The sequence below is a fragment of the Pan paniscus genome, chromosome 19, assembly GCF_029289425.2.
Source record: "Pan paniscus chromosome 19, NHGRI_mPanPan1-v2.0_pri, whole genome shotgun sequence".
Lineage (NCBI taxonomy): Eukaryota > Metazoa > Chordata > Mammalia > Primates > Hominidae > Pan > Pan paniscus.
This window is the reverse complement of record NC_073268.2, coordinates 34,565,399-34,579,831: the sequence shown is the minus strand read 5'-3', so window position 1 is coordinate 34,579,831 and position 14,433 is coordinate 34,565,399. Positions and strand designations below refer to the sequence as shown.

General features: G+C 39.3%; 1 protein-coding gene and 1 non-coding gene across 6 annotated transcripts in view; one reads left to right on the top strand and one right to left on the bottom strand.

Moving 5' to 3' along the window:
- The window catches only part of SSH2 (slingshot protein phosphatase 2), a 303,596-nt gene that overhangs the window by 250,557 nt on the left and 38,606 nt on the right, over positions 1–14,433 (bottom strand). The window lies entirely within an intron of this gene.
- On the top strand, positions 5,957–6,060 carry LOC112437674 (small nucleolar RNA U13). Its single transcript, XR_003026232.3, has one exon. It is a non-coding gene; the product is annotated as a small nucleolar RNA U13 (small nucleolar RNA).

The window sequence follows — 14,433 nt, the reverse complement described above, 5'->3', positions numbered from 1 at the left end:
CTTGAATAGACATTTCTCAAAAGAAGACATACAAATGGCAAACAGGCATATGAAAAGGTACTAAACGTCACTGATTATCAGAGAAATGCAAATCAAAACTACAATGAGATATCATCTCATCCCAGATAAAATGGCTTTTATCCAAAAGACAGACAATAATGAATGCTGGTGAGGATGTGGAAAAAAGGGAACCCTTGTAAACTGTTGATCGGAATGTAAATTAATACAACCACTATGGAGAACAGTTTGGAGGTTTCTCAAAAAACTAAAAATAGAGCTACGATATGATCCAGCAATCCCACTGCTCAGTATATACCCCAAAGAAAAGAAATCAGTATATCACAGAGGTATCTGTACTCCTATGTTAGTTGCGGCACTGTCTACAATAGCCAAGATCTGGAAGCAACCTAAGTGTCTACCAACAGATGAATGGAAAAAGAAAATGTGGCCCTTATATACAATGGAGTACTATTCAGTCATTTAAAAAATGAGATCCTGTCATTTGCAACAACATGAATGAAACTGGAGGTCATTACTTTAAGTGAAATAAGCCAGGCACAGAAAGACAAACATCTTGTATTCTCATTTATTTATGGATCTAAAAATCAAAACAATTGAACTCATGGAGATAGAGAAGGATGGTTAACAGAGGCTGAGAAGAGTAGTAGAGGGGTTAAGGGGAGGTAGGGATGGTTAATGGGTACCAAAAAAAAAAAAAAATAGAATGAATAAGACCTAGTATTTGGCTGAGCAGGATGGTTCACATCTGTAATCCCAGCACTTTGGGAATTTGGCAGACTGCTTGAGCCCAGGAGTTTAAGACCAGCCTGGGCAACATATTAAGACCCTGTCTCTACAAAAAAATTAAAAAATTAGCCAGGCATGGTGGCTTGTGCCTGTAGTCCCAGCTACTTGGGAGGCTGAGGTGGGAGGATTACCTGAGTCCAGGAGGTCAAGGCTGCAGTGAGCCAAGATCATGCCACTGCACTCCAGCCTAGGTGACACAGCAAGACCCTGTCTCGAAGATAGCACAACAGGGTGACTGCAGTCAATAATAACTGTACATTTTAAAAGAACAAAGAGGCCGGGCACGGTGGCTCATGCCTGTAATTCCAGCACTTTCAGAGGCCAAGGAGGGCGGATCACCTGAGTTCAGGAGTTCGAGACTAGCCTGACCAACATGGAGAAACCCCATCTCTATTAAAAATACAAAATTAGCCAGGCGTGGTGGCGCATGTCTGTAATCCTAGCTACTCGGGAGGCTGAGGCAGGAGAATCGCTTGAACCTGGGAGGCAGAAGTTGCAGTAAGCCGAGATTGCGCCATTGCACTCCAGCCTGGGTAACAGGAGCAAAATTGCGTCTACTGCTACAGATAAAGCAAGCTTCATGAGGTAATTATGCATGGTTTATTCATCAATGCATACTTATTGCCTAGCATAGTGTGTGACACATAGTTGATGCTCAAAATATATGTTTAGAATAAATAAATCAATGGATGAAGATTTTAGAAAAACAATTGGAGAAATAGATGGAAACAAAGATCAAATACGTATAGACTACAAATCTCCCTTACTACCTTATTCAGCACTCATATTTCTTCTAGATTTCCACTACAGTAGATATTCCATATTAAATAATGAGTTACTAGTCATAGTATTACCATAAGGCATATGCAAATAAAAGAAAATCCAGCTGTGCCCTACTAAATATACTACGTTATGATTGTAATAAGCAAATTAATGGTATAATATGAAACTCAAGATCTCAATTGTTTAATTTTCTGAGCTATATAAAAAATGGATAGGCAGAGAAACAAGCTCAAAGCAGCAAGTGAATAACAGAAAAAGTCTGGTTTAAGATTCATTGATATTCTGAAGTCAATCACAGGAAAACTTAACAAATACAGACAGCATTATGTTATTTGTCATAATTATACAAACTGCACAAATTGGTGGCTAAATTACATGATTTCCCCTCACATCTCATGTCTGTACATTTTACTTTTTAAAATGTGTCCAGAAGTATATGGTTTTAAAATTCCATGGTAAAAAGTCCAAGAGCTGAAATATGATGACCATATTTTCCCAACAAAAAAATCAGAATGTTGACCTATATTTAAACTAAGAATATTGAAAATCTGTAATATAGTTTAAGTATTATCATTTCCATATTATGGATATACACGGACTCAGCCATGTTATCTATCCAAGGTGAGTGATAATTGTGAGAGGTAGAATCAGTATTCAAATAGGTTTTTCTTATTCAGAGGCTCATGCTGTTTCCACTTCTCAGGAACAGTGCTTTCTGCTGTTTTTTTTTTTTTAATAAACTTTATTTTTTAGAGCGCTTTTAGGTTCACAGCAAAATTGAACAGAAGGTAGACAGATTTCCTATATATCCCCTGCCTCCACACATGCATATAGCCTCCCCCATTATCAACATCTCCGACCAAAGTGGTACATTTGTTACAATTGATGTGCTGCTCATTTTCTCATTCATTCCAATATGAACTGAATACCTACTAGGTGTTTTTGTGAACAAATGGATATTAGAAAGAAAATGCAACTCATCCCTAAAGTTAATAAATACTCCCCAAATCAAACAAAACCTAAACTGAGGGAACAGACCACCTGAAACAAAGAAGATCAACTGTCTTTTTCTTTGCAAAGTCTGCTCTAACAGCATGTGACATCCATTTGAGGCTTCCAGCCAATCAGAAAATCATCAAAACAAGATGCAATGTTTCCAAATCCCAGCCAAAGCTCATGAAAATTAAGCTGGTGAAAGCAATGCCACAAATTTAATGTTGGGCATACTAAATTTTGACACCTAAAGATGTAAGAGACTAGAATGTTAAAAACATAAGAGATGTTTTCAAAAATGTATTGTTATATTTTGCTCATGAGACTCAAATAAAAAAAAAGAGCAAACCAATTGCAAAGACAACTCAATATACTGTATACACATGCTGCTAGGATGAACAGCCTTCTAGTCATTCATTCGATTATCCATCCATCCATCCATTATCCATCTAGCTAGCTGGCCATCAAACATCATTGAGTGCCTACTACATGTTTGGCACTCTGCTGAACAGTATACAGGATAAAGTGGAATGACACAATCACAGCTCACTGCAGGCTCGAGCCCCACCGGGCTCAAATGATTCACCTCAGTCTGCCATGTAGCTAGGACTACAGGCACGTACCACCATGACCAGCCAATTTTTTCTATTTTTTGTAGAGACAAAATATGTTGCCTAGGCTGGTCTCAAACTATGTTGCCTAGGCTGGTCTCGAACTCCTACACTCCAGCAATCCAACTGCCTTGGCCTCCCAAAGTGCTGGGATTACAGGCACAAGCCACCACACCAGGCCCATTTTTTTCTTTAAACCAGAGGTTGAAAACTGGAAGCTCACAGGAAGAATCCTCCCTGTAGAACTGTTCTGTATAACTTTCATGGTATTTATTTTTAATTAATCTGATTTTTAGACAAGAGAGATGCACAGAGACTCCAACAATTCCCTAAGTCTTATATAGGCCCAATTCATATATTCATGCTTCCCTCCTGGCTTTGGTAAGCAAATGAGTTTTGACTCTTGCTTTGCACTGTGCTGCCTTCTCTAATAGTACAGGCTGAATTTCATTAAGAAAGTTACTTCCCTTCCATCCCAATTCTCAAAGGCAAAGGTTTTTTCTTCTCCCTAAGAACACTACCTCATATTTGAGTAATACTTTCATAAAAATAACATTTTTTGTGTAGGACATTTTATAAGGATGCAAAGATAAATGAATTTGCTCATGGTTACAAAGCCAATTAGGGCTAGACCTGGGGATTCCTGGCTCAGTTCAGGAGTCTTATTAATATTAAGCCTTGAGCCCAAAGGACCAAACAGCATATCCCACAACAATTCATTTATGGCTCAATTCTTTCTTTTCAGAAAAATATTTATATCAAACTTAAATGAACATATTGAATTCTGAATAACATCTTTCATAGGTATAAGGAAATCTAAAAGATACAGAGTAGTATCTGTGTGCTCATTATATATTCTAAATTGTGATTAATGTCTTCAAATACAAACATGTTAATCAATTATCACAAATGAAATGTAAGAATAACAAAGTGACTAAAGAGTTTTTAAAGAACTAAAGACTAGAAACTAGAATTTGATACACTGCCAGCATCTATACATATGTGAAGTATTGAAGATTTCCCAAACCTCAGTTATAGTAGCTATAAACTAAGTTTGTTATCGTTGGCCACCAAAGAACAGTAGGATAGTTTTTCAGTGAAAAGGAGAAATCAAAATCCTTATATTAAATGGAGTTAGGGAATTGTGAACAATCTGTAGTGCCTATTTTCCCTCCTGTCTTTCTTTCGTTTGTTCTTTCATTCTTTCTTCCTTTTCTTCCTTTCTTTTCTCTCTCTCTTTCTCTTTCTTTCTTTTTTTCCGAGACAGTCTTGCTCTGTCACTCAGGCTGGAGTGCAGTGGCACAATCTTGGCTCACTGCAACCTCTGCCTCCCACGTTCAAGCAATTCTCCTGCCTGAGCCTCCCGAGTAGCTGGGATTAAGGCACCTGCCACCGCACCCAGGTAATTTTTGTATTTTTAGTAGAGATGGGGTTTCACCATGTTGACCAGGCTGGTCTCAAACTCCTGACCTCGTGATCTGCCCACCTCGGCCTCCCAAAGTGCTGGGATTACAGGTATGAGCCACCACACCCAGCCCACCACTGCGCCTGGCCCTACTTTGTTAATAAAATGAAATAATTATGAAAAGTACATGTGGGAGATGAAATCAGAACTTGAAAATTTCCCCAAAACTTTAAAATGAACTCAAACTTTTACAGGCTTCAAGGAGAAAAACAAACAAACAAACAAACAAACATCTCCAAACATTTCAATTGAGGAAAAACTGCATTATTTGCTTCTTAAGATGTACAGGAAGTCATTTGGTTACAGAACTCAATGGCTGAAAGCTTCAGGGAGATACAAAGATTGATACATAGCTGTCCTATTATACAATGCCAGTCTTAACTTTTTCTAAAATGAGAATGTAATTTTTAATATTTGGAAAATGATGTCTGGAGCATACTCACTGATGTCTGGAGCATATTACTGATGGAAGTGTAAACTAATACAACTTTTCTAGAAAGCAATTTGGCACACTTACCAAAACCTTTCAAAAACTCACAGCCTTTTCTCTAGTAAATCCCTTTTGATGTGCATATTTCTTTCTCCCACTATCATCACCATCAAAAGAATCCAACGAATTTGAAATCATCAAGGATTTATAACTGGCCTTAAGATAGTAGCCTGGACTTTTCCCTGCACCTTATTATATACTCAAGGTAGCATTCTATTCTCACATGGAGCTTTACAATACATGCTTTTAAATAAAGATGCTCTGGCCGGGCGCAGTGGCTCACACCTGTAATCCCAGCACTTTGGGGGACGCCGAGGCAGGTGGATCACAAGGTCAGGAGTTCGAGACCAGCCTGGCCAAAATGGTGAAACCTCATCTCTATTAAAACTGCAAAAATTAGCTGGGTGCAGTGGCGGGCACCTCTAATCCCAGCTACTCAGGAGACTGAGGCAGGAGAATCGCTTGAACCCGGGGGGTGGAGGTTGCAGTGAGCTGAGATCGCACCACTGCACTCTAGCCTGGGCAACAGAGCAAAACTCCATCTCAAAAATAATAAATAAACAAATAAATAAAATAAAGATGCTCCCAGCTGGAAGTCTACCAAGTTATCATCAAAGACAATTTTTTTCTTTGTAAAAATTTTTTTGTAGAGACGGGGTATCACTATGTTACTCAGGCTGGTCTTGAACTCCTGGGCTCAAGCGATCCTCTCGCCTCAGCCTCTCAAAGTGTTTTTATTAAAGGCATGAGCCACCATGCCCAGCCCAATTTTTTTCTTAATGGCCAAATCATAATCTTATGCCTAGAATCCTTTTGTGATTCATAAGCATGGTGACTGGGTTTTCATGCTTTTGTGTGAGATGTGCCTCCCTTAAACCTTGTTACAATATCAGCACATTACCTGTCTGATGTGAAAAGAAATAAAATAGAAAAGAAAAAAGAAAAAAAAAACTCTCATGCTTAGTGACAAGTTGAATTCTGGTATGGTAAAAGGCTTCTATTAAAAACTGGTATTAATTTTTAGAGTTAGTAAGTTCAAAGAATTTAAACTCTGAATAATGAGTACCTTTTATATTTTGGGCTATATCTTTGTAATTCACACATTTTCCAAATCCTATGTTAGGTGTCATTTTATTGAGTGCCCACTATGTGCTTAACAGCTGTAAAAAGAAGAAAGAATTTTAAAAGAATCACAAGACACATTATCCTATCGTGTTTCAGAAAGGTTTCTGCTAATCTCTATAGTAGTCAGGGCAACAGATTAGTCTTAACTAAATATACATGACATACTATAATATCTAAATATAAGTTATACTGTATATAAATAGAAATTTTTATCTACGCATGACGAATTGATAAAACTGCACATTGGATACACTTTATAAGTTCTCCTGGAGTAAAGAATGGTAATGTCATCCTGTATAGTAAGGTTAAATCATAACAGGAAATAGATATTTAAGTCACAGAGGATGAGTTAATTCTCTTCCTGGCCAGCCTAACTTCTCCTGTTCCAGACTAACTCCTTATTTAGTGTCTTAGACCAGTCCCCTGAGACCTGTTCCTATCAATTATCTCCTGTCTCACTTTTATCTTCTATCTCTTTCCCCACTGCCATTACTTTGGTTCATTTCCTTTAGCACAGAAACATTTTCAAGTCTACTGCATACTTTAAAAACAAGAAAAATATTTGACCTTGCATTCCTCCGTCTAGATATAATCCTTTTTCTCCTTCTATTCATGAGAACTCTTGTGAAAATGAATACTCTATTTTTACTGTTTCTTTACATACATATATATATGATGAGTGAGAGAGGTTACTATGTTGCCCAGGCTGGTCTCGAACTCCTGGGCTCAAGCAATCCTCCCACCTTGGCTTCCACAAGTGCTGGGATTACAGGTGTGAGCCACTACACCTGGCCTATATTCACAATTTGTTTGATCAATTTTCTCTTCAACTTACCTCAATCAGGCTTCTCTGTCCCACCTCTCCACTGAAACTACTGTAGCCAAAGTCACAGGTGGCTTCCACACTACCAACTCATAACACTTTTCTTTGTATTATCGAATTTCTCAGTTGCATTTGACAGAATTGGACCACTGATTTCTTCCTAAAACTTTTGGCACACTATTTTCTACTGGTCTTCCACAAATTGCTTTCTGATTGCTCCTTTCAGTCTGTCAAATTCTCCTTTTCTACTTTTACCCCTTACATATGGGGGCTTTCAGGGTTCTGTTCTTGGCATCTATCTCCATGGGCATTCCTTGAGTGACGTCATCTCTCTCACAGCTTCAAGAGACTACAAACATTACTTTAGGATATTTTCATCACTGGTCTTCTTGGATATCTTACTGCCTAATTGGAACATGTTTGCTAACATATTCCACAGGATTACATACCTCAGCTGGTCCGCAACTGAACTCATCTTCCCACTAAAGCTTTACTTCTTGTATTTTTGTTAATATCATCTGCCATCTACTCAGCCCAACCAAGCTCAAAGTCTTCAAGAGTTAACCAGTCTTCTATCTTTATTTCACCTCATAATCCATCATCAGGCCTCTACCACTTCACTTTGTATATATTTCTGTAATCTATCTCATCCTGTCTATCCCAACCACAACTGCCTTAGTTTGAGTCTATGTTAGTTCCAGGACTTGGCAACTGCAACAATCCACTCTAAATTGTAACTCTGACCTTACATCTCTACATAAAACTTTTATGTTCCTCACTGCCAAAAGCAGTATTTTTTGTGTCAGGGTTACCTGTGGATGCTTGTAAAGATGCATATTCCTGGGTCAATCTGCATTTTTACATATTTTTCAACTTATTCTGATGCAATGTAAAGCCTGAGTACGGGCTAAAGTTTAAGTTTAAATTTCTTACCAAGGCATAAAAAGCCTCCAAGGTCTTGGCTCTTGCCTACTTAGTTCTCTAATCTAGCACCTCCCTTTTTCTCCCATCACGTGCTTTATTATCTAGAGTACTGAATTCATTTACACTTATCCAAGTGTCTCTGGCTTCCATGCTTTTGCTGTTCCTCTTTCTTCTCACCAAGTCTTATGCAACCTATTGCGTATTATGCTTTTTTTCTATCAAGCAGGTACTAACTTTTAACTCTTATTAACCAAAGACTGGGGTTTCTTGCTATTGTATCATAAAAAAAAAAAAAAAAAAAAAAAATCAGGTCTTTTTCCCCAGTTCCTGACACAGAGCTCCTAAAACCCTTGGAATTTCCTTAGTGATACGAGTGATAGAAGCATCTTTAGTTTTAAGGAAGTGTCTCTTGGCTGGCCCCTAGATAGCTTTAGGATGGGAGCTAGTCACCAGAAACACCAATCCTTGATTAGAAGCTTGTAATTTTCAGCTCCATCACGTAACCAGGGAAGGAGTGGAGATTGAGTCAGTTACCAATGACCAATGATTTAATCAATAATGCTTACTGATATGGTTTGGCTATGTACCCACCTAAATCTCATCTTGAATTGTAGCTCCCATAATTCCCACATGTGATGGGAGGGAGCCAGTGGGAGGTAATTGAATCATGGAGGCTGGTTTTTCCTGTGCTGTTCTGGTGATAGCAAGTCTCACGAGATCTGATGGTTTTATAAAGGGGATTTCCCCTGCACATGCTCTCTTGCCTGCCGCCATGTAAGATGTCCTTTTGCTCTTCCTTATTCTTCCACCATGATTGTGAGGCCTCCCCAGCCATGTGGAACTGTGAGTCCATTAAAACTCTTTCCTTTATAAATTACCCAGTCTCAGGTATGTCTTTATTAGCAGCGTGAGAACAGACTAATACAGTAAATAGGTACCAGGTAGTGGGGCACTGCTATAAAGATACCCGAAAATGTGGAAGCAACTTTGGAACTGAGTAGCAGGCAGAGGTTGGAACAGTTTCGAGGACCCGGAAGAAGACAGAAAAATGTGGGAAAGTTTGGAACTTCCTAGAAACTTGGAGGGCTCAGAAGACAGGAAGATATGGGAAAGTTTGTAACTTCCTAGAGACTTGTTGAATGGCTTTGACCAAAATGCTGATAGCGATATGGACAATAAGGTCCAGGCTGAGGTGGTCTCAGATGGAGATAAGGAACTTGGGAACTGGAGCAAAGGTGACTCTTGCTATGTTTTAGCAAAGAGACTGGTGGCATTTTGCCCCTGCCATAGAGTTCTGTGGAACTTTGAACTTGAGAGAGATGATTTAGGTATCTGGTGGAAGAAATTTCTAAGTGGCAAAGTGTTCAAGAAGAAGCAGCGCATAAAAGTTTGGAAAATGGCCAGGTGTCGTGGCTCACACCTGTAATCCCAGCACTTTGGGAGGCTGAGGTGGATGGACCACCTGAGGTCAGGAGTTTGGGACCAGCCTGACCAATATGGTGAAACTCTGTCTCTACTAAAAATACAAAAATTAGTCAGGCGTGGTAGCGTGCACCTGTAGTCCCAACTACTCGGGAGGCTGAGACAGGAGAATTGCTTGAACACAGGCGGTGGAGGTTGCAGTGAGCCAAGATCATGCCACTGCACTCCAGCCTGGGCGACAGAGAAAGACTCCATCTCAAAAAAAAAAAAAAAAAGTTTGAAAAATTTGCAGACTGATGATGTGATAGAAAATAACCCATTTTCTGGGGAGAAATTCAAGCCTGCTGAAGAAGTTGCATAAGTAACAAGGGGCTGAATGTTAATCACCAATTATAGCGCTCCTTCAACTTCTATTACACAGTTCTGAAGACACTTTACCAAGAGTATGTGGTATCCTTAAGTGCTAAAGCTGGACAGGACCTTAGAGATTAAAGATTTTTTTCTCGGATAAGAAAACCAGGACTAGAAAGATGAAAAGATTGACCAGAGCCAGAGTTAAGTGGTAGCAAAGCCAGATGAATGGCTCTCCTATCGAGCCAATGTAATTTCTTCAACATCATGCAGCTTATACTACTTTGGGGCCACCTATCTTATTTAATTATATCCCTATAGAGGATATTTTGTTAACAACTTAATACTTGAGATCAGTAGTAGTGTTATAAAAGCAAGCTATTAGCATAGAACACAATAAAAAAAAATCTTGGAGCAAGCATAGAAATTTTTTTACATCTTAGGTATTATAACTATGAAATTATTTAGTGAGGATCAATAGAGGATAAACTTGAGCTTTAGTAAGAATAAACAAAAACAAAACAGAGTACTTTAGGTGTATTTCCTAGGTCCTATTTCCTAGACCCATCAAAAATGACATGGAATTCAAGACTGGAGTTTAAGACAAGAAGGGTAAGGCAGGCCAATCTTTGGTACGTGCTTTCAAGACAAGGGTCTCTGAAGTCGGATTGCCTGGATTCTAATCCTGTCCTACCCCTTATCTGTGCCTCTATTTCCTCATCTGTAAAATGAGGATGGTAATAGTACACATCTTCAGAGGGTGGTTGTCAGGACTGAATCAGATCATATTGATAAAGAGCTCAGAATAGTGCCTAGCACAGAGTAAGCCAATGTTGGTTGTTCTTATTTCTTTCTCTTTGAAGAGCAGAAACCTGGTCATCATAGTAGAGGGAACAGAGCTACTTTTAAATGGTCTTCTGCAGTTCAGGTTAGGGAATGCTATTACTAAATACTAATTTTAGAAAATAAATAAGTGCTTTCAGCTTATTTTAATGTAATTTAATGTGAAGAAAACATTTCCTTATCTTTTATAAAAACTAAGATGACCTTACAGAACACAATATAGTTTTTGCAGATTAGTATATGTGAAGATTATGAAAGAAACTATACTGAGGCCAGGCGTGGTAACTCATGACTGCAATCCCAGCACTTTGGGAGGCCAATACAGGAGGATCACTTAAGCCCAGGAGTTTGAGACCAGCCTGGGCAATGTAGTGAGATCTCATTTCTACAAAAAAATTTAAAAGTTAGCCAGGCATAGTGGTACCTGCCTGTAGTCCCAGCTACTCAGGAGGCTGAGGCAGGAGAATTACTTGAGCCCAGAAGGTTGAGGCTGCAGTGAGCCATGATCATGCCACTGCATTCCAGCCTGACTGAAAGAGTAAGACCCTGTCCCGTCCACCCTACCCCCAGAAAGAAACTATGCTGAGACAGAGACTGCACTTGACTCTACCATGGAAACTAACAGATAGTGGTGAGAAAAAGCCTAAAATCACGAAGTCTAAGACTGAGGAATCTTTATGGTTCCATGGGATGGTTGGAAAGAGATTTGGAGAGAATCAGGCGTTCAGTGTATTTCTTTCCCACTGAAATCCCAAGAAAGCAGAGTTGGAGTTTTATGTATGAGACTTAGTACCATAGCATGGACAGCTTGGAAACTGGACAACTCTCTGGGATGGAATCCGTATAAGTGTAAAGCAAAAACCTAGTAATTTTTATAGACCAAATATTTTGATGGTTTATATTTCTACAGTATTAACAGCAACCTTAACCATACAAACAGTAGAAAAAGTCAGTATAAAGAAAGTGACAGCCAGGTGCAATGGCTATGCCTGTAATCCCAGCCCTTTGAGAGGCTGAGGTGGGAGGATCACTTTAGGCCAGGAGTGTGAGACCAGCCTGGGTAACATGGCAAAATCACATCCCTACAAAAAACTTAAAAAAAAAAAAAAAGCCGGGCATGGTGGCACACTCCTGTAGACCAGCTACTCAGGAGGCTGAGGTGGGAGGATCACTTGAGCTCGGAGGGTTGAAGGCATGATAGTGCACCACTTCACTCCAGCCTAGGTGAAAGAGTGAGATACTATCTCAAAAAAAAAAAAAAAAAAAAAAAGAAAAGAAAAAAAGACTACTATGTTTCTAATTTAAAATAAAATTAAAGGCATTGTATATAAAATTTGAGTTTAGTTTTCTTAAAAAAAAAATGGTGCTGAGACACCTGCAAAGCCACATGCAAACAAATACCATATACAAAAATTTACTCAAAATGGATCAAAGGCCTAAATGTAAGAGAAAAATCATAAAACTGTCAGAAGAGTCTGGGCATGGGGGCTCACACTTGTAATCCCAGCACTTTGGGGGGCCAAGGCAGATGGATCACTTGAGGTCAGGAATTTGAAACCAGCCTGGCCAACATGGTAAAACCCCGTCTCTACTAAAATACAAAAATTAGCTGGGCATGGTGGCACACGCCTGTAATCCTAGCTACTTGGGAGGCTGAGGCAGAAGAATTGCTTGAACCTGGGAGGCAGAGGTTGCAGTGAGCTGATATTGCGCCACTGCACTCCGGCCTGGGTGACAGAGACAGACTGTCTCAAAACAAACAAACAAAAAACCAAAAAACTCTCAGAAGAAAACATAGGGGTAAATCTTCATGATGTAGGATTTGCCAAAGAATTCTTAGCTATGACACCAAAAGCATGAACAACAACAAAATAGGTACACTGAACTTCATCAAATTTAAAAATTTTGTGCTTCAGAGTACACCATAAAGAAAGAAAAAAGACAACCCAGAGAATGGGATAAAATTGCAAATCACATATCCGACGTGGGACTTGTATCTGGAATACATAAAGAACTCTTACAACTCAATAATAAAAAGACAAAAGTCCAATTTAAAAATGAGCAAAGGCCAGCCTGGGCAACACAGTGAGGCCCCATCTCTACCCAAAAAAAAAAAAAAAAAACCAGCCAGGTATGAGATCAGACACCAAGACTGGGGCAGGAGGATGGCTTGAGCCCAGGAGTGTGAGGCTGCAGTGAGCTGTGATTGTTTCACTACACTCCAGCCTGGGAAACAGAGCAAGACCCCAGTCTCTAAAAAAATTTTTTAATTAAAAAAATAAAAAATGGGCAAAAGATCTGAATAGATATTTCTCATGTGAGGAAGATACACAAATGGCCAGTGAGCACATGAAAAGATGTTCAACATCATTAGCCACTAGGGAAATGCAAACCCAAACTGCAATGAGATAATACTTCATATTCACAAGAATGGCTAGAATCTGAAGTTAGGTTACAACAAGTATTGATGAGGATGTGGAGTAATCAGAGCCCTCATACACTGCTTGTGGGAATGTAAAATGGTGCAGCTGCTGTGGAAAACAATCTGGCAGTTCATCAGTTAAAAAGAGTTATCATATGCTCTAGCAATCCCACTCCTAGGTATATGCCCAAGAGAAATGAAAACATATGTCCATACAGAAACTTGTACACAGATGTGTCCAGCACCATTCATAATAGCCAAAAGACAGAAACAACCTAAATGTCATCAGTGGATGAAAGGATAAAACACTATTATTATTTGGCCATAAAAAGGAATGAAGTGCTAACACAGGCTATGGCATGGATAAGCCTTGAAAACATTATGCTAACTGAAAGAAGCCAATCACAAAGACAACATATGATCCCACTCATAGGCCAGTCCAGAATAGGGAAGTTATAGAGACAGAGATTAGTGTTTGCTTAGGATCAGGTGGGGTGTTGGGTGGGATAGAGTGGTCATAGATAAAGGGGTTTCTTTCTGAGGTGATGAAAATTTTCAAAAACTGACTGTGGTGTTGGGTGCATATATCTGTGAATATACCAAAACCAATGTATTAACTGTATAGCATTTGAATTATATTTCACTAAAGCTGTTCGCTCTGTCACCAGGCTGGAGCGCTGTGGTGCGATCTCGGCTCACTGCAACCTCTGCCTCCTGTGTTCAAGTGATTTTCCTGCCTCAGCCTCCCGAGTAGCTGGGACTACAGGCACACGCCACCAGACCCAGTTAATTTTTGTATTTTTAGTAGAGACAGGGTTTCATCATGTTGGCCAGGATGGTCTTGATCTCTTGACCTCGTGATCTGCCTGCCTCAGCCTCCCAAAGTGCTGGGATTACAGGTGTGAGCCACCACGCCCGGTCTGAAAAAAATCTTTAAAAGATCATCCTGTGAGAAGCACCTGAACATACACTCCTCTGATTTGGGTTCTAACCATGGACACTTTTGCTACAGTCAGTGTAAGGACCAGCCTGGATCAGGCCTAATCACAGGCTGGATTCCCTGCACCAGTACTTTTCATATGTTAGTACTTAACAGAATCACCCAAGAGCCTGTTAAAAAACACACAGTCCTGACTATCTCAAGAGAGACTGAGTAGGACAGAGATGAAACCCACAAATCTACTATGCTTAAATTCCCACATGAATCTAGTGCAAGTGGTTAGCAACCACATTTGCTACAAATATTTCTCTGCACTGTTATCTAGACAAAACCCATCAGATTTAGCCTTCACTTCTAAATAAATTCTTTTTTTTTCAAAGCAATGAAAGAAAGAAGCAACAAAAGCACAGATTTATTGAAACGAAAGTACACTC